Genomic DNA, 21,288 nt, shown 5'->3' on the forward strand with positions numbered 1-21,288 from the left:
CTCATGTACCTATCCTTTACTTAAAGAATTGGTGACTCTCATGTACCTGTCCTATCCTTAATGAATGGGCTGCTCTCATGTACCTGTCCTTTCCTTAATGAATGGGTCGCTCTCATATACCTCTCCTTTCCTGAATGAATGAGGGTCTCTCATGAACCTATCCATTCCTTAATGAATACGTGACTCTAATGTACCTGTCCTTTCCTTAATGAATCGGGGTCTCACATGTACCTAGCCTTTCCTCAATGAATAGGTGACTCTCATGTACCTGTCCTTTCCTTCATGAATGGGTCGCACTCATGTACCACTCCTTTCCTTAATGAATGGGGGTCTCTCATGTACCTGTCCTTTCCTTAACAAATGGGTTGCTCTCATGTACCTCTCCTTTCCTTAATGAATGTGGGTCTCTCATGTACCTGTCCATTCCTTAATGAATGGAGGTCTCCCATGTACCTGTTGTTTCCTTAATGAATGGTGCCTCTCATATACCTGTCCTTTCCAGAATGAATGATTCACCCTCATGTACCTGTCCTTTCGTTAATGATTGGGTCACTTTCATGTACCTGCCGTTTACTTAATGAATGGGTCACTTTCATGTACCTGCCCTTTTCTTAATGAATGGCGGCCGCTCATGTACCTGTCCTTTTCATAATGGATGGGTGACTTTCATGTACATATCCTTTCCTTAATGAATAGGTGACACTCATGTACCTGTCCTTTGCTTAATGAATAGGTGACTCTCATGTACCTGTCCTTTCCTTAATGAATGGTTTGCTTTCATGTACCTGTCCTTTCCTTAATGAATGGGGGACTCTCATGTACCTGTCCTATCCTTAATGATTGGTTCGCTCTCATGTACCTGTCCTTTCCTTAAAGAATAGGTGATTCTCATGTACCTGTCCTTTCCTTAATGAATGGGGGCCTCTCCTGTTCCTGTCCTTTTGTTAATGAATGGGTCACTCGCATGTACCTGCCCTTTCCTTAATGAATGGGGGCCGCTCATGTACCTGTCCTTTCCTTAATGAATGGGTCGCTCTCATGTACCTCTCCTATCCTTAATGAATGGGGGTCTCTCATGTACCTGTACTTTCCTTAATGAATGGGTCGCTCTCATGTACCTGTCCTTTCCTTAAAGAATAGGTGATTCTCATGTACCTGTCCCTTCCTTAACGAATGGGTTCCTCTCATGTACCTGTCCTTTACTTAATGAATGTGGGTCTCTCATGTACCTGTCCATTCCTTAACGAATGGAGGTCTCCCATGTACCTGTCGTTTGCTTAATGAATTGGGTTCTCCAATGTACCTGTCCTTTCCTTAATGAATGGGGCCTCTCATATAACTGTATGTTCCTTAATGAATGGGGGCCTCTTATGTACCTGTCCTTTCCTTAATGAATGGGGGTCTCTCTCATGTACCTATCCTTTCCTTAAAGAATAGATGACTCTCATGTACCTGTCCTATCCTTAATGAATGGGTGCCTCTCATGTACCTGTCCGTTCCTTAAAGAATGGGTCGCTCTCATATACCTGTCCTCTCCTGAATGAATGAGGGTCTCTCATGAACCTATCCATTCCTTAATGAATACATGACTCTCATGTACCTGTCCATTCCTTAATGAATGGAGGTCTCCCATGTACCTGTTGTTTGCTTAATGAATTGGGTTCTCCAATGTACCTGTCCTTTCCTTAATCAATGGGGCCTCTCATATAACTGTATTTTCCTTAATGATTGGGGGCCTCTCATGTACCTGTCCTTTCCTTAATGAATGGGTCTCTCTCATGTATCTGTCCTTTCCTTAATGAATGGGACTCTCTCATGTACCTGTCCTTTGCTTAATGAATTGTGGTCTCTCATGTACCTGTCCTTTCCTTAATGAATGGGTCTCTCTCATGTACCTGTCCTTTGCTTAATGAATGGGGGTCTCTCATGTACCTGTCCTTTCCTTAAAGAATAGATGACTCTCATGTACCTGTCCTATCCTTAATGAATGGGCTGCTCTCATGTACCTGTCCTTTCCTTAATGAATGGGTCGCTCTCATATACCTCTCCTTTCCTGAATGAATGAGGGTCTCTCATGAACCTATCCATTCCTTAATGAATGCGTGACTCTAATGTACCTGTCCTTTCCTTAATGAATCGGGGTCTCACTTGTACCTAGCCTTTCCTCAATGAATAGGTGACTCTCATGTACCTCTCCTTTCCTTAATGAATGGGTCGCTCTCATGTACCTCTCCTTTCCTTAATGAATGGGGGTCTCTCATGTGCCTGTTCTTTCCTGAATGAATGGGTCGCTCTCATGTGGTAAAACAATGACTGCAGACGCTGGAAACCAGATTCTGGATCAGTGGTGCTGGAAGAGCACAGCAATTCAGGCAGCATCCGAGGACAGGCAAAATCGACGTTTCGGGCTCTCATGTACCTGTCATTTCCTTAAAGAATAGGTGACTCTCATGTACCTGTCCTTTCCTTAACAAATGGGTTGCTCTCATGTACCTCTCCTTTCCTTAATGAATGGGTCGCTCTCATGTACCTGTCCTTTCCTTCATGAATGTGGGTCTCTTATGTACCTGTACATTCCTTAATGAATGGAGGTCTCCCATTAACCTGTTGTTTCCTTAATGAATGGTGCCTCTCATATACCTGTCCTTTCCTTAATGAATGGGTCTCTCTCATGTTCCTGTCCTTTCCATAATAAATGATTCATCCTCATGTACCTGTCCTTTCGTTAATGAATGGGTCACTTTCATGTACCTGCCGTTTACTTAATGAATGGGTCACTCGTATGTACCTGCCCTTTTCTTAATGAATGGGGGCCTCTCATGTACCTGTCCTTTCCTTAATGAATGGGTGACTTTCATGTGCATATCCTTTCCTTAATGAATAGGTGACACTCATCTACCTGTCCTTTGCTTAATGAATAGGTGACTCTCATGTACCTGTCCTTTCCTTAATGAATGGTTTGCTCTCATGTACCTGTCCTTTCCTTAATGAATGGGGGCCTCTCATGTACCTGTCCTTTCCTTAATGATTGGTTCACTCTTATGTACCTGTCCTTTCCTGAATGAATGAGGGTCTCACATGTACCTGTCCTTTCCTTAATGAATGGGTCGCTCTCATGTACCTGTCCTTTCCTTAAAGAATAGGTGATTCTCATGTACCTGCCCTTTCCTCAACAAATGGGTTGCTCTCATGTACCTGTCAATTCCTTAATGAATGGGTTGCTCTCATGTAACTGTCCTTTCCTTAATGAATGGAGGTCTCCCATGTACCTATTGTTTGCTTAATGAATTGGGTTCTCCAATGTACCTGTCCTTTCCTTAATGAATGGGTCTCTCTCATGTACCTGTTCTTTCCTTAATGAATAAGGGTCTCTCATGGCCTCCTGATCTACCCATGCGCCTGTAGAATGTATTCAATCCTTGAATTGACCATGAAAATGCAATTAATCCTGAATATCAAGTGATTTTTATTTCAATAGTATCTCAGGGCATTAAGATCATCAGGATATTAGCTGGGACATGATCTGGGTACTCCTGACTCAGAGGGAGAGGCTATACCATTGTGCCACAAGGACCCTCCAAGTTTACCTTATTTTATTTAACCAACCTGTTCAGAGATGTTGTGGTTGTTGTGGTTGTGATGTTGTAGTCCTTTGGGTTGTGGCATGTCCTCATTCCGTTGTCTTTCCCTTAGGCATCTGTTGATGAATATTCGCCAAAAACGGATACCCGTGCAATTTCATCAACAGATGCCTAAGGGAAAGACAACAGACTAGCCATGTTACCATACATCAAGAGCATTTCCGAACTGACAGCCACACTACTGCGACCACTAGGACTCATAACAGCACACAAACCAACAGCCACTCTCAGACAACAACTCACCAGAACGAAGGACCCAATACCCAGCATGAGCAAAACCAATGTAGTGTACAAAATCCCATGCAAGGACTGCACAAAACACTACATAGGACATACAGGAAGACAGCATCCATGAGCACTAACTAGCCACGAAACGACACGACCAGCTATCCTGAGTAGCCACACACGCAGATGACAAGCAACATGAATTCGACTGGGACAACACTACTATTATAGCACAAACCAAACAGAGAACAGCCAGGGAATTCCTAGAGGCATGGCACTCATCCACAGATTCAATCAATAAGCACATCGACCTGGACCCAATATACCGACCACTGCAGCGGACAGCTGGAACTGACAACCGGAAGCGGCAGATACAAACTACTATAAATACCTAAGGAAAGATCACAGAAGCGCTTCACAGGAGGCTCCCAAGCACTGAGGATGTCACCTAAACGGGGGACGAAACGTCTGCAACACAAATTTCCAGCTCGGCGAACACAACCACAACAACGAGCACCCGAGCTACAAATCTTCTCCCAAACTCTGTTCAGAGATGTTATGATATACTTCTGGAGCAGGTGGGGCATGAACATGGGTCCTTCGGTGCAGGATGCTACAACTATGCCACAAAAAGCCCCCAAAAAGATGGTCCCCCTGACATTATAATACCCCCTCTGTGCTGCTTCAGAGTGTTAGCTTTGTTGCCTTGACCAGACTTTGAACCCAGAGCCTCCTGAGTCAGAATCGACAGTGATAAACCAGTGAACCAAGGCTGAGGGCAGTTGATCCATTGGAAAATCCTCAATGCCCAGGACCTCTCATTGCCTTGTCTTGCCTTAATACAGTACAGACTCGTCTGTCAATCAGCTCTCCACATAATTTTTAAAAACTTTCTTTTGCTCCTCTTGATTTGAAAGTGTTCAGCTGCCAATCAAACCTCAAGAGAGAGAACACAGTCCACAAATCAAAAGCACAGTGACTGCATCACAAATACTATAAAATAATTCACAACCTCTCCTCACCCAATCCTGCCAGTAAAACCCCTGTGCTAGATGATTTTCCTCGCCCTAGAGATGACCAATTCAATTCTGTAAACTCATCATTGTGTTGGAACCTCATGGATACATGTAGCAGACCATCCTCTGTTCAACACATTTTGTGCACAAGCCACGAATCTACCCCACGCCTCCACACATTCACTTGTCATTTGTGGGAATTTTGCTTCCCGTTTGCCTTAAATGGAAGAAGATGTCACAGAGTTATAGACATACAGCACCCTTTGGTCTAACCAGTCCACGTCATGTTCCCCAACTGAACTAGCCCCACCTGCCTGCATTTGGCCCATAACCCTCCAAATCTTTCCTATTCATGTACCCAACTTTCTTTTGAACATTATTTGAAGAGCTTGCAAATAAACATCAATTTATGCAGAACCATAAGCAAAAAAAATCCCTTTAATATTCTGAAAGGACAACAGAACTTGCATTCAAAAATAATTTTCACTTTAGTTGCATTTTTAATGTAGCTAAAATATTCTAGGTCCTTCACAAATGTGACAATCAGACAAAATTTGATACCAGACCACATAACGAGGTGTTTGCTTGTTGAAGAAGGTAAGCTTTCAAAAGTGTTTTAAACGTGAAGGGGTTTAATAAAGAGGGAAGTCCAGAACTTTGGATGCGGACAGCTGAAGGCCCAGATACTAATCAGGAAATGATGGAGATTAGGGATGTATGACACGCCAAAATGAAAGAGATGTAGGACAGAGTGAAGGATCAAGAAAACATGAATCATAGCAAGTCTGACTGATGGGGAAACTTGGTCCTTTGTAAGTGGAAATAAAGATTGCCAACTTTGTGTTATGAGCCTTGTGTTCTGAAGGATGCATCATTTGGCCATAGACAGCCACAAAGAACACTCTATCATGGAGCTCCTTCGAAAAACTGATAAATGGAACAAAATAAAGGATGACAATTGGCCTTTAAAAAGAAAACTGCCTCAAAATGCCAGCATGACACACTGTAGTTAGGGCCAGGGCTTTAAATAATTGCAGTTCATGCAATCAGCAGGTTTTAAGATGCAATTCATTTAGAAAACCCTTCCTAACCTTCAAGTCTCATCATTAATCAAATGACAATGAGTGGAGTGTTAATGAAATCCTGCATTATCAATGAAAATGTCAAAATATGCATTTGTTTTTACTTCTTAGCAAGTACATTTTCTGAAACCATTATAATATCTAAAGATGTCTCCTGGAGTACCTCTTCATAAGTCAACATGGAAACACACAAAAAAGCAGCAGGAAGAGGCTGTTCAGCCCTTCAAACCTTCTTCACCATTCATATCGATCATGGCTGGGCGTCTAGCTCAGTAGCTTGTTTCCACATTCTCTCTGTATCTTTGAAAAGCTTTAGCCCTAAGAACTATATCTAACTCCTCAAGTTAAAATTCACACAACACCAGGTTATAGTCCAACAGGTTTATTTGGAGGCTCTAGCTTTCAAAGTGCTGCTTCTTCATCAGGTGGTTCTGATGAACCTGCTGGACTATAACCTGGTGTGCGATTTTTAACTTTGCCCATCCCAGTCCAACATGGCTCCTTGACATTCAATGTTTTGGATTCAGCCACTTGCTGTGGCAGAGCATTTGACAGGCTCACCACTCTCTGGGCAAAGATATTGTAGTGTGTTTCAGCTGGGTGAACATATTTATGAAGAGGATTTCCCTCAGTTTTCGCTAACTCAAATCCACAAGTTAAATCTCACTTCCAAAAACACCAAGTGCTGGAGAAACCCAACAGGTGTGGCAGCATCTGTGGAGAGAAAGTAGAGTAATCGGTTTGAGTCCAGTGACCCTTCTTCAGTTAAATCCTCCTGTTTACCTGTGATATTCTCAAGGCAGTGCACATGCATTGTGCTGCGCAAATGGGATATTTAAATGCCCCTTCCCTATCTCTATAACATCCATCAAACCTGCAACCATCTGTGACCTCTGTAATCTTACAACTGCAACATTTTGTTCATCCAATAGTCCCATCGCGCCACCATTTTCAGCCACGCCTTCAGCTCCCTGAGTCCTAACCATGAAAGTTCCCTCCAAAAACCCTTTCTTCGCTGCCCTTCCTTTTTTCAGCAACTATTTTGCACGCACCTCTTTGACGAAGCATTTGGTGATCTATCCCACAGTCTCTTTATGTGACCCGACATAAACACAAGCATTTCTCTGACATGATGCTGTAACACAATGTGGGGTGATTCGGTCCATGGCACGCGGAAAAGAGCTACATGAAAAACATTGATGCCACTGGTTTTTCTGATACACCCTTCTGCAGCTCTTAAATATCATTGCTTCAAAACAGCAGACTGTCTTCGACATGAAGAAGTTGGACTTTAAAGAAGTGAAATTCAATACAAAAGAAGAAATTTGACTCACTAGTTGACATGTAGAATTGGTACAGCACAGGAAGGTGTCATTCAGTCCATCGTCTCAGTGCTAGCTCTCTGCAAGAGTAATTTAGCGACTCTTATTCCACCATCCATTTCCTGTAACTCTGTATTTTGTTTCCCCTTTAGTTACTTGTCCAGTTGCTTTTTGAGGCTGTATGGATCTACCAGCATTACATCTTCACGTAATGCATTCCACACCCCAACCACTCTCAGGGTAAAATGGCTTTTCCTCATGTCATCTTTTACAATAATTTCAAAACTATATCTTCTTGTTCTAACCTGTTCCATCAATGGGAACAATTTCCCTCTAGGATCTGTCCACACCCCTTGTAGCTTTGAAGAATCTCGAAAATCTCTTCTCAGCCTTCTCTTATATAAGGAGACCAACCCTAGTATGTCCAATAACTGACATCCCTCATCCCTGCAACCACTCTCAAATATCTTTTTTCCGCCTTTCTAAAGCCTTTGCATCTTTGTAATGAAACGTTCTAGGCTAATCCCCAGTCTTTGAGAGTTTACTGACCTTCACTTGGAATAATAGTGTTATGAAGGTTTCATATTTAATTTTTTGAAGACTTGTGTTTTATGGGATTGTGGAAAATTTCTGTGGAGATATCTGTATTGTTTCTCTAAATGTTAATGAAAAGACACTTCGGAGCCATTTTTAAAAAGGCAGTTCTAGGAAACCACATGACTTCAGTTCGTATGCTTTGAAGTCACTTTGTAGAAATCAAAGCCTGGATTGTTTGAATGCCAATTAAGGAAGGAACCAACTGAGGAGAAAACTGCCCAGCTCTTCCCTCTGCCATTCTGAAACACCCTGCTTCCAGTGTGAGACACAATTATCCTCTTGAGCATCTGTAAAATGTCTCAATACTTCCTCAATACTCAATGTGTCCTGAGCAAGCCTCATTGCTGTATCTGCCAAGACCCCAGGGACATCTACGCTAGTGACCAATCTACATCTGTCAAAATGCCAGACTGGCACCATCTGAACATTCAACATCTTGTCCTTTTTTGCCTTCAAGAACTGACCATTATCAGCCCAAATGGTCTTTTCTTCCCCTAAAGTCAAGCTCTCCAGAGAGAAATCCACTTTTTTTCTCTTGACCTACTTTGTTGTGTGTGTCTTTTGGGTTTTATAGAAGGGCAGACATGTACATTTTCACAATACCATCTGCATCTGTTCATCAATTTTGGGTTTCCACTAAAGAGTTTTTGTTGTACAATAAATAAATAACTTTGGATTTTTCAAAGAAACCTAGTTGATGCATCTCATTATTCTAAGTCTAATATATTGGCACTATTAGAAATCGGTAAGACAATTATTGTTATATTGTGACCTAGGAAATAGTGGGACTAGAGAAAGACAATGCACTCACCCCATCCTACTCATAACACTTGTAAGGACTCTACAGTTGTATTCCATGTCCCTGTGAAATGTATTGGAGGGAAATCACTAATGGTTCCTCTTCATTTCCATACAGGGCAAGCTCAGCTATGCTCCCTCCCGCAGTCAATTTGGTTGCCCAAGCTCACTAAGCCAAGGTAAAGAATTCAGCTGGGATACTGAAGGTTATAGAGTCATAGAATTGTACAGCACGGAAATAGAATCTTCGGTCCAACTCGTCCATGCCAACCAGATATCTTAAATTAATCTAGTCCCATTTGCCTGCATTTGACACATATTCCTTTAAACCCTTCCAATTCATGTACCCATCCAGATGCCTTTTAAACATTGTAATTGTACCAGCCTCCACTACCTCCTCTGGCAGCTCATTCCAAGCATCTCGTATCCCATCCCACTGTGGACCCCAACCTACATCACTTAGCCACCCCACTCTGCACTCTCACCTCAGCGCCACTTGTACTGACCCTCAGCTAAATTCCTGAAGGAGATGAAGGAACGGAGGCTGGGATGCCCAGAGTCCCAGCTCTACAAACCGTTTCCCATTTTCATGTTTGTTTCTAAACATAACTTCTTTAGTTCACAACAATACCAATGTGATATAAGAGGGTCAGATTCTGGAAATGGAGCATATCTGTCAGCATGAGGCTAAAGGAGATTAGTTAATATTTTTCAGATAGAAACCTTTCATTGAAAATCAATCATTCCTGATCCTCAGATCCTGACAACCTTGGCTGCATATTTTTAGCATTTGCTGTTTAAAAGACCCTGCCTAATCCATCCTGGGGATGAAGCTCTCACATGAAACATGCATTTTTCAGCATTGCAGATGGAGGTAAATCCCTGAGGAGGAATTAGTTTAAAAAAACCCAGCAGGTTTCATTGCACAGGGAAATGAATACCACGGCCTGACATTTTAGCCATTGTCTATAAATAAATAAATATTTCCTGTGCTTCAGCGGGAGCAGAAGGTATCAATTCTGAATGGGCATTAAATGCTGTTGAAATCCATCTTCAAAAGGCAGAAATATCCTATTTTACTCTCGCTAGAATGTGTTAGCCATAGCTCAGTTGATAGCATTCTCCTCTCAGAATCCAAAGGCCTTGGGTTTCAGCCCCATTGAGTATATAATCCAGACCCACATTCCAAGTGCAGTACAGCATTGCCAGAGATGCCAGCTTTGCATGGGATGTTAAACTGGTGCTCAAACTACACTCTTGGGTGAATTTACAGGATTCCACAGCACTATTTAAAGAAGGACAGTTCTCACAGGTTCCCGTGTCAACTTCGATCCTGACCTGAAGTCTCCTTTTCAGAAGCCAGCATTTAATCACACACCTGGCCAGGTTATCACATAGGTAGACAAGCAGGAGGCTGGAAGAACACAGCAAGCCAGGCAGCATCAGGAGGTGGAGAAGTCAACATTTCGGGTGTAACCCTTCTTCAGGACTGAGGGTGTGTGTAAGGGGAGCTGCAGATAAAGTGGGAGGAGGAGGTTTTGGATGGGAAGAGGGGCAGGGTGGTGAGGTAGGGATAGGTGAAGACAGGTAGAGGGTATGACCTGATTGGTCGATGGGAGGAGTGAATCTGGTTGGTAGCTGGAAGGAAGGGTCGGTCAGAGAAATAGAAGGGAAGGGCAGGGGCTGGGAAGAGAGTCAGAGGATGGGAAGGGAGGTTATTTAAAATTGGAGCACTTAATGTTGAATACTCCAGACTGTAGGCTGCCCAGGCGGAAGATGAGATGTTGTTCCTCCAATTTGCGGTCTGATTCACTGTGGCAATGGAGGAGGCCATGGATGGTAATGTCAGAAAGGGAGTGGGGAAGGGGAACTAAAATGGGTGGTGTCTAGGAGATCCGGTCAGCCCCTGTGGGCCAGCTGAGATGCTCGGCAAAACGTTCCCTTAGTTTATGTTTGGTCTCTCTGATGTAGAGAAGACCACATCAAGAGCACTGGCAAGAGTAAACAAGGTTGGAGGAGAGGCAGGTGATAGTCTGCCATTACACACTAGCCATTATTAGCCACTAACAGTCCCCATTAACAGCTATTCACCTTCTTAGCCAGATCACTATCCACTCCTTTGATTGTCCAACTGTTCTTCTCTCTCTGGGCTCTATCACCATCTATCACTTACTCCTCACCCCCTTCCCCAGCCCAATCTTCTGCATATGAACCAACATTGTCCAGTTCTGAGGAAGGGTCACTGGGTCTGAATCATTAACTCTGATCTCTCTCCATAGTTGCTGCCAGACCTGCTGAGCTAGTCCAGTAATCTTTGTTTTTGTTTTAATTTTGTCGTTCTCCGTTCCTCATTTGGAAGCACAATGTTTTTTTCCAATTACTCAACCATGTTTTATCAATTCTGCAAGTAATTTAGTTTTAAACAAATCTGGTCTTTGGAGGTGGGGCATATTCATTGTCAGTCTCTGGTTTTCCTCAGCTGATGATAACTTTAAGAAGATTAAGAGTCAACACCATAGCATTCAAGACTAAAGGCCAACCACTGGAGAATGGTGAGAGAATAGATAGATGTTTGATGACTGGCAAGGATGCAATGGGCTGAATAGCCTTCTCCATGCTGCAAAAGCTATGTGACTGGAGCCATTCACTAATCAGTTCAGTTGGGTTTGGAAGCCTCCCTTCTCTGAGAGACAGTAGTTTGCTTTTCTTTGAAAAAAACATCTTTCTCTGGCTGCATTTGCAAAATTTATTGCACATATTTTGGAATTTGAGCTTCCAGTTTCTGTGGTTGTGAATTCAGAACCACTAAAACTGTACCCTGATTACTAAAATAGTGCTTTAGAATTTTATTAAGTTCTTACAATTGGAACTAAGTGGCTCTCGGTAACATTACCACATGTTTCCTATTTGTGATTGTATAGTTCCTGTAGCAACAACAGTATATTTTAACATCTGAATTTTCCACATGAAATTAAATCCATCATTCATCAGGGAATAGTGACTGAGCTACTAATTAAGCCAACTGTTGCAGGGTGAGGCTTATTAAAATGAGGAAAGCTACCATTTCTCATGTATAAAATATGCGTCACACTTGAAAAACAGTTCAATACTTGCTGCAGTTTACGACTAATATTTGGTCAGTATTCGATGCCTGACACTCGTGATTTATGCAACTAAATGGAGTCATTAACATTTCCTATGATCCAATCTGAGAAGCAGTTTAGGATTTTGCTAAACTCATTTTGGAAGCAATATTCTCTTTATATGTTAAGGTAATAGCAATCCTTGCTTCTCAAGCAATGCACATTAAAATATTACAGATTTGCCAGCTGCCATTTTCTGATATATACCACTGATTTCAACTACCCTTTGAGTGAAGACGTGCTTCCAGTTATTATTCATGAATAGCCTAATTCTAATTTTGAGATAGTGCCCTTTGTTCTGGACTCCTTTTCCAGAGAGAATGGTTTCTCTCCGTTTCAAGTCTCAGCAACCACTAATCACTGTAACCACCTCAGTCAGATCATTCCATTAATCTGAGAGAGAAGCCTATCTCTGCAATCTGTTCTTACAGTCTGACCCTTTTAGCTCCAGAATGATATCCCAATCATTGATGTCAATCAATGAAAAGTACAGGAAGCTGGCAAATAACAAGAGCACTTCTGTAGCATCCTTACTATTGTAAAATACCTCCAAGGAAATTCATAAGTGTATTATCGAACAGAATTTCATACTCAGCCATGTAATGAGATATTCTGAAAGGTGACCAAAAGCTTGACCAAAGGAGTAGATGTTAAAGAACAGTCAAAAGATAGAAAGAAAGGGAGCGATTATGGAGAGGGGTAGGAAGGGAAATCCAGAGAAATGTGGGTATTTCCTCCAGCGGAGTATCTTTACCTGATTTGGCAGTGTTGGTTATCCTGGTTACATGGCAAACTCGACAAGGACATTCTAGATGTAAGTTTGCTCGCTGAGCTGGAAAGTTCCATTTCAGACGTTTCGTCACCATTCTAGGTAACATCATCAGTGAGCCTCCAGTGACGCACTGGTGTTATGACCCACTTTCTATTTATGTGTTTAGGTTCTGTGGGTTGGTGATGTGATTTCGTGTGTTGCTGTCATTTCCTGTGTTTGTGATATCATTTCCTGTTCTTTTTCTCAGAGGGTGGTAGATGGGGTCCAATTTGAAGTGTTTGTTGATACAGTTCTAATTAGAATGGCATGTTTCCTTCTTCATGTCGTGTATCTCGGGATGGTTAGACAATCAGTTGCTGGGCAAGGTTATTCACATTTGTCTTCCAAGCACAAGCTGTGCTGGGGATGGTAATCCAGTCTCCATTGGTGCTGCACAATAATGCAGCAAAACAATGTGAAAATCTTGTTTTGATGTTCACCATTTAATGATCATTGATCTGATAGTACAAACCACAGGCTCTGCCGATTGCGGAGTGTAAAAGTAGCGTGATATGGATCAATCTCCACTTAGTACATATGTCTTGAAGTGGTTTGTCATTGAACAGTGGTCCATTGCCAAACACTATCCATTCTGGGATACTGAATAAACTGAAAACAGTGGTCATCTTGTCAGTGATGGCCGCATTGGTTATGTTATAAAGGACAATGGAAGGTTTAGAGAAGTAATCTATCACAAGGCTGTAAACTTCCCCAGGCACTGGGAATATGTCTGTCCCTATGCTTGTCCAAGGAGTGGACGGAACACCTTGTGAATGGAGGGTCTCCCTCCACTGCTGGGGGCTGGTATATTCTGCATGCCTCAGTTGCATTCACAAGTGCTTGAATATCCTGATTCATATCTGGCCAGTACACATACTCGCATGCTAGCTGTCCTGTGAGCCTCTGCTGTAGCATGGATACGGGTTTGTGGCATCATGGCTTCAATATTAGAACTTGTTTGCCCTTGAAAATTACTTGTTGTGAAATATGAAGTTTCCCTCTGTATGACTAAAATGAAAGGAGCCATCTCAGGAACTTTATCTTTACACTGTCAGGCCATCCTTAAGTCTTTTACAGCCTTTGTAGTTGTTCAGCTTTAGTAGTTTGCTGATTATAAGGGTGACATGGTGGCTCAGTGGTTAGCACTGCTGCCTCACAGCACCAGGGACCTGGGTTGATTCCAGCCTCGGGTGACTGCGTGGAGTTTGCAAATTCTCCCCGTGTCTGCGTGGGTTTCCCCTGGGTGTTCCGGTTTCTTCCCACAATCCAAAGATGTGCAGGTCAGGTGAATAGGCCATATTAAATTGCAAAGGTGAGGACTGCAGATGCTGGAGATTAGAGTCAAGATTAGAGTGGTGCTGGAAAGGCACAGCAGGTCAGGCAGCATCCGAGGAGCAGGAGAATCGACGTTTCAGGCAAAAGCCCTTCATCAGGAATGAGGCCATAAGTGTACAAAGGAACTGTAGAGTAATAGGGATAGGGTAATGTGTCTGGGTGGGTTACTCTTTGGAGACTTGGTGTGGACTTGTTGGGCCAAATTGCCTGTTTCCATACTGTAGGGATTCTATGAAATAACTGCTCACACTGGCTCTGTCCAAAATGCAACCAATCGACATTGAGAGCATTATGAATTTCATAGCCAAGAGCATTGATCAAGAGGATAAGCTTGGTCTTTGTGTGGGTTGGATAATCTGAATGTCAGATATAATCATCCCGGTACCTGGCTTATAGTTTACTTCAAAGTCAAATTTTTGTAGATCATTGACTGTTTCGCTTGTTGTTATTGAAGTTAATTCTTAGCTTCAGCTGGTCTTCGAGAACCTTCCAGTTCTTTTCTGGATCGTTCTGACCATCACTGGAAGGAACAGAAGTGTACATTTGGTGAAGTGCCTCCTTGCCAATGGTAAGTAAGATTCTCATCACCTGCTCCTTGGGATCATCTGTCACTTCATCTGTAAAATAGAATTGTACATGCTGTTTGGACAGTTGACTATCAATAAAAACATAATTGGATATTCGACTCATAATCGCCCGTAGTGTTAGGTGCAGGGGTAAATGTAGGGGAATGGGTCTGGGTGGGTGCGCTTTGGCAGGTCGGTGTGGACTTGTTGGGCCGAAGGGCCTGTTTCCACACTAAGTAATCTAATCTAATCTAATCTAATCTAATCTAATTAAGTGTTCATCTTCTATTTCTTTGTTCATTTATTTAGTAATAGAGTGGTTATTCATTTCTTTTCCCTTTTGCTGATCCCTCCTTTAATTATTCCCTTTCTTGTTTCTGTGTTCCCTTTTCCTTGTTGCTACTTCTTTCATGGCCTTGACCCCTTTAAGAGTGTTGTCTTTACAAATACAGGCTTGTCGTAGCAGGTTTCTGCCTGTCAGTGGTATTCATGTGAAATAAGGAGTGAGGATGTCATACCAGGTCTCTTAAAACTTTAGCATCAATTTGAAGAAAGAAACTGGGAAACCAGCCAAAGTCTGGAGTGAGGTAAGCCTTTTTGGTCGACAAAATTGTTTTTGCAGTGCTTTTTAAGCTGTCGTTTTTTTGAGTAGCTATGTTTTCAGGATCATTTAACAGTAGTCTCTGAGTTTTTTTAAATAAGAGTGCATAATGTATAACCTATGGTTTTGTTTGTATTCTAGCACTTTTGTTTTTTTAAATAGAGCAGTATTAGAAATTTCTTATTACTTCAAGATGTTAGATTTTAATCAGAAAGAAATCATAGAATCCCTACAGTTTGGAAACAGGCCCTTCGGCCCAACAAGTCCACACCAACCCTCCGAAGAGTAACCCACCCAGACCCATTCCCCAATTACTCTACATTTACCCCTGACTAATACACCTAACCTACTCATCCCTGAACTCTATGGGCAATTTATCATGGCCAATTCACCCTAACCTGCACATCATTTGATTGTGGGAGGAAACTGGAGCAGCCAGAGGAAACCCACACAGATACGGGGAGAACATGCAAACTCCATACTGACAGTCACTCGAGGCTGGAATCAAACCCAGGTCCCTGGCGCTGTGAGGCAGCAGTGCTAAACACTGAGCCACTGTGCCACCTCAAGTTATGCGTGCTGTCCTCCAACTGGTCAATGTCCTATCTATAGATTTCTCTATACACACAGAAGGTGATGTGGCTGGTTGTTTGAATTCTTTGATATCAAAGGCTTTGATGTTAAGTTGGTCTTCAATTAGTTTTCTGAGCATTGACCATTAAAATATTGAAGTGTTTTATAAATGACCACCACTGCTAACCCTGATGTGAGCTTTGGCTCCAGTATTGTACTTGGCAATGCTTACGTTGTCCACATAATATAAGAAATGTGGTGTGAATAACTGGTACTGAAAGATTTAACCAATGTTTATTACAGCTGCTTATTATAAACAACCACTACATTCATAAATGAAAGTGTTTGGGATAATATTAGATTACAGCAGAAGAATATGCTGTAGTGGTGTGTCATGCTTCAACTGATCCATGTTAAGATGGAGTTTGTGATCTTTCTACTCTACATCACATACCATGATACAGTGATGATGCCATGAGTATGTTTCTGAAAGCTATGCTGTATTTCTTATAGGTGTCCTGATTTACAGACCATCTGATGTAATGCAATAAAAGGCACAGCTACCAATGGCAAAGCAACTAAAATAAGAAGTGAGTAAGCAACAAGACTTGGAGCAGGGCAATGACCTCAGAGGACTATAGAGGTTATAGAGAGAAAACAGTTGAGATCACAGAATGTGAAAACAAGGGTGAGAATTTCTAAGTTGAGGTGTGACCTTTAGAATTGAACCTACTTCGACTGACTGTGAAAGAAATGCTGCCTGTGTAGCTCACTTGGGAGGAGAGCCTGGGCTCAATAAGTGGAAATAATCAGAATTGACTGCAATACAATGGTTCCGAGACACTTTGGAAGAAGAATTATCACATATATCCATTCAAGCGGGTATTGCATCTGATGTTGTCCTCGAATCAGCCATTCAAAATCTCTTCTGACAATAACAGTCCAACTGACTGATGCCTTGGTCTCTCAAGTGAAAGAAATATTGAAATTAAAGCGATTAATATTTTAAAATCTGGGCTTTTATGATAAATAATAGAAGAAAGGATCTAAAAATAACACAAAAGAAAATAGGCAGGTTGATGCGTAGACAGATGAAGTAAAAACACATTTCTCGGACAGACAAGAGAAACCTGGATGTCATCTCAACAAACTCGTGTGAAGTCCATTCCCTGCAAAATGTCAGTTGGCTTTACTTCCCTGTGATTTCAGACTTCTCTGGTGTATTTTCAATCACACCTTTCTGACTCAAATCGACCTGCCTGATATTTGTTGATGAACGGCTCAAAACAAGTGTCTCCATCACAAATTGCTAACAAGTTGACCTTTGTATTACTGACTTAAAAAGCAAGAGGTGGAGATTCAGGAAGGGATTGGGGAGGCGACTATAACAGCAGCTCCGGCATCACAGCCCAATGTGGAATGAGCGTGTGGTCAGGAACCTTCCCTGCTCTCTGGGGCAGTGGTGGGTACAGGCAGCTGAGGTGTCCCGGAGGCCGAGTTAAATGGAGGAGATTAAGCCCCAGTATGACGAAGCACTGAAGAAAGACTGTTAAACTTTAAACTATATTCCTTTCTTTTTCTAGTTTATATTAAGAATGGACTTTAATGTTAACTACTTAACCTTGTTAACTTTGTTTCTTTTACTACTTTTTATCTAAGGTTTTCGAACCTCAGTACCTATGTACTTAAGATGGCGCCATGTGCAGCAACATTATACACTTTTCATTGTACTCCTGTACTTGAGTACATATGACAATAAAATCTAAATTTAAAGATTGATAACAAAGAGAGAGAAAGGAAGTTGTGAGACCACATGAGAAAAAAGAAGAAAAAGGAAGAGGGAAAGTGCAAATAGGATACACTTGGAGGAGGGTAGGGTAGGAGGGTGTGTGTGTCTGATGGAGATAAAATGGGGTCCCATTTTTACCCACTCAAAACCCATCTAATCAAACCATGTTAAAATCAGCCCCCCAAACAGAGGAACCCATTGACACAATTTGTTGTTCTCGACAGTTTCTGCTTGTTTGTTGAAATCACAGAAAAAAAATAAGAAGCACTTGACTCAGGAAGACTGATTTCCATATCACATTTCCTGATCGGCATTCCCATCAATAAGGCTCCAAATTAGGAAAGGATACTGGAGGGTTTGTCCTTGGATGTTCGGATCAGAGAGAAGGAAAGAGTTCAAAAAGAGGTCAATGGCTGGAGTTTTCCGCTGGTGTGGGCAATGGGGGGAATCGTTGGGAAAACACAGCGGAAATGCATAAACAATACAAGAAAATAATTTCCCATTTCCTATTTTCTCATAAAGGGCAAATTCAGGATTTCACTAATGGGTGGGCACCCATCTCATTTCTACGTTTTTGCATCTCATCATGAGCTAAACTCACCTCATTTCTGTGCAGTTTCCAATTCTCCCCCCCTTTCCCGAGAATCCAGACAGCTCCAAATCCCGAGATGGGAGTCGGGGTGGTTACCTGGTGACAGCAGCTCTCTGCTTGCTTGTTTGGGCCTTCATCCAAATGTATTCACCATCATTTCACCGTGTGCTCCACGGACACTACCCTCTTCCGCCCATCACCTACGCAACTGGGCATTTCCGAAGTGCCAGTCTGGCCAGATCATCATTTGGATCATGCCACACATCATTCAGCCTTTCAGGACTTCACCTCGGAGATCAGGGACTCAGAGAACTTTCATATCACTGCCAGTTGTTCAATGTACAGGGACACACGTACATCCACACAGGATGCATCATGTAATTGTTAGAGTACTTTCCCAGCACTCACTCACTTTGGAGCCTGCCCACACCTTTGGCTTGTGTTGTAGTTTAATGCCTCGGTTCTTCAGTCTCTGCCTGTTTGGCTTTTTAAAGGAAGTTTGTCACTGTTCCGAGCACCAAACAGTCAAGGTGACGTTGCTACATCAGTGTCACACCTACAGCATGTGCCAGCAGGTGAGGGGACAAACATACTCGACTTGCTTCAAGCAAATGGTCATGTCTCAAAGTCAGAAGGGACCAGTCCTTGGTGAAATGAAGGAGCACGCTAGTCAGTCAGGGGGGTACTGTGACAGTCCGATCTGTCCCATCTCAGGCCAAGGGGTTAGCTACAGTCAGTCAGCAACATGATCCTAATACGGTTGGGGATTTGTGTTCTTATAAATCAGAGATTGGGCTATAGTCAGTCATGTGTCACGTCCAGGGCAAATGTCAGGAATACTGGGGAGCAGCTCCTGGGTGAATAGTGCTTGCCTGGATGCAACATTTTCACAAAGTTTAGTCTCTTCAGCGCAGACCTTGTTCCTTTGGAACAGGAAGTTAACACTGCAGACAGGGTCGGCACCCCCACCATGGTAGAGTCCGACTACCCGACTCCAAAACAGCCTTTTCAAAGTAACCCAGCCTGTCCATTCTGGGGTATCCCGGCAGTGACAAGCTGTTCTGGGTACAGTGAGTATTGCATGGGGCTAGATGGAGGGAGATAGTGAATGAGGTGAGTTTGATAAGATAGAGTGGGAGATCTCACTGGGGGTCTTGCAGAGAGAAACTCTCCATGAAACTGTACAAAACTGACATGTAGCCAAATAAACGTTAAGTTGCAATCCCATGACGTTGTTCATACGTAACCACGCCATGTTTCAGAACAAGTCAGACCTGGGTATCAGGAATAATTTTGTCTCTTTTGCAGTTCACCATTAAATGTGTGTTCTATCCATACTCTCAGGCCCTCATCACTTATTACATCTCATTATTTATTTTTCCCTTAATTATTTGATACCTGTGCCTCTCATTCTCAAACCTTTCATGAGTGAGAATATTTCTTCCCTCTTTCCTCTCAACCTCATGATTTTGAATATTTATGAAAATGGCTTAATAATGTGACCATTGTTTTTGAGCAGCGGATTGCTGTCATCTGGAATGTGTTGCCTGAAGGGAGAATTGAGGCTGATTGAAAAGGAAATGGGACAGCTCTGTGAAGGAGAACCATTGACAAGACAGTTGGGTAAGAGAAAGGTGGTAGATCTATTTGGAAAATTTCAAATGAGCCTGTGTGGTGTACCAGGTGCCAAATGATATGCCCCCTGTGTAGTATTATTCGACACATCGATCATTTCCTTGGGAGGAACATCAATGTTGAGAGGACTGTACCAAAGTTACCAGTGCCTTGTTGACTCTGGCCTGCATATATCTGACTGTCTCCATTATCAGGTTGGTTAATGCCATAGAGACCCAGTCATTGTCTGCTTGGAACACACACAGACCCTGCACTCTATTGCTCTAGCCATAGGTGCTCTCCCAGTATTACCTGCCACATCATCCCTCACTTGCACTCACCCACCCCAACTTTGACACCACTAATCCTGTGTGCCCTCTGTCCTGCCTACTCACTCACTCGGAACACCTCCTGACCTGTACCAACAGTACCAGCCTGTGCCCCCATTTTCATCACCATTAATTCCTGCCTCTGTCTCACTCCAGGAGCTAGGGAGCCCACAACAAGGCAGAAAGGTACAAGAGGAATGGTGGACTTCCAACATATAGCTCCTCACCCCTTATGAGGGGAGAATCCAGACCCTGACAGCCCTGAGCAGCTGATTGACTGTATGCAAGCCCCTGGACTGGTATCCGAGATGGCCTTTGACCTATTGAGCCAGGATCCTGTGGCCAAAGGCTATCTCCATTCACTTGACCAAGGACTGCTGACCACTGTAACAAGAATCCTGTCATTGTGGCTGTGCTAAATGCCTGGGCAATACTGAGATTCCAGTATCTCTGGCTGAGACAGGGCACTAGAGACAAAGCAAGGCAAATATGCAGTGAATATTCGAGGGAACATTATGAGAGCAAGCAAACGGGTGGCACGGTGGCACAATGGTTAGCACTGCTGCCTCACAGTGCCAGAGACCTGGGTTCAAATCCCGCCTCAGCCAACTGACTGTGTGGAGTTTGCACATTCTCCCCGTGTTTGCGTGGTTTTCCTCCGGGTGCTCCGGTTTCCTCCCACAGTCTAAAGATGTGCAGGTCAGGTGAATTGGCCATGTTAAATTGCCTATAGTGTTAGGTGTAGGGGAATGGGTCTGGGTGGGTTGCTCGTCGGAGGGTCAGTGTGGACTTGTTGGGCCGAAGGGCCTGTTTCCACACTGTAAGTAAGTAATCAAATAGCACTAAGAAATCCAGTTTTGAACTGGGTGCACGTCGTTGAAAATAAGCTGTCTTTGCTGCAGCATTCCAATGATAGTTACCATTGTGTCCCACGATGCAGCTTTGACGTGTAGAAACGTCCTGGAGGAGATCAGAGATGTGGCATGACAGTTCCTCAATGTTGGTACATGTCGGATGCCAATGCCCATCGATGTGGGGTGCTTGCAGCTGCTGATCATGAGTTTGCCCTGAGGTGTTGGTACCCAATGTCCAAAAGGGAGCAAGCAGTGAGCTGAAGTCCGCTCTGACTTCCATTCCTGCTGCCCAGTTTGCTCATGGGCAAGTGGGAGGATAGATGGCTGCATATTAATGAGGTAAACTGTGCCTTTAATCAAGTATTAATCCCCCATCATAGTCAACGGCAAAAAGGGCTGT

This window comes from Chiloscyllium plagiosum, unplaced genomic scaffold, assembly GCF_037043375.1.
Source record: "Chiloscyllium plagiosum isolate Xiang-an unplaced genomic scaffold, Cpla_swu_hap1 HiC_scaffold_20, whole genome shotgun sequence".
In the NCBI taxonomy this organism is placed as follows: domain Eukaryota; kingdom Metazoa; phylum Chordata; class Chondrichthyes; order Orectolobiformes; family Hemiscylliidae; genus Chiloscyllium; species Chiloscyllium plagiosum.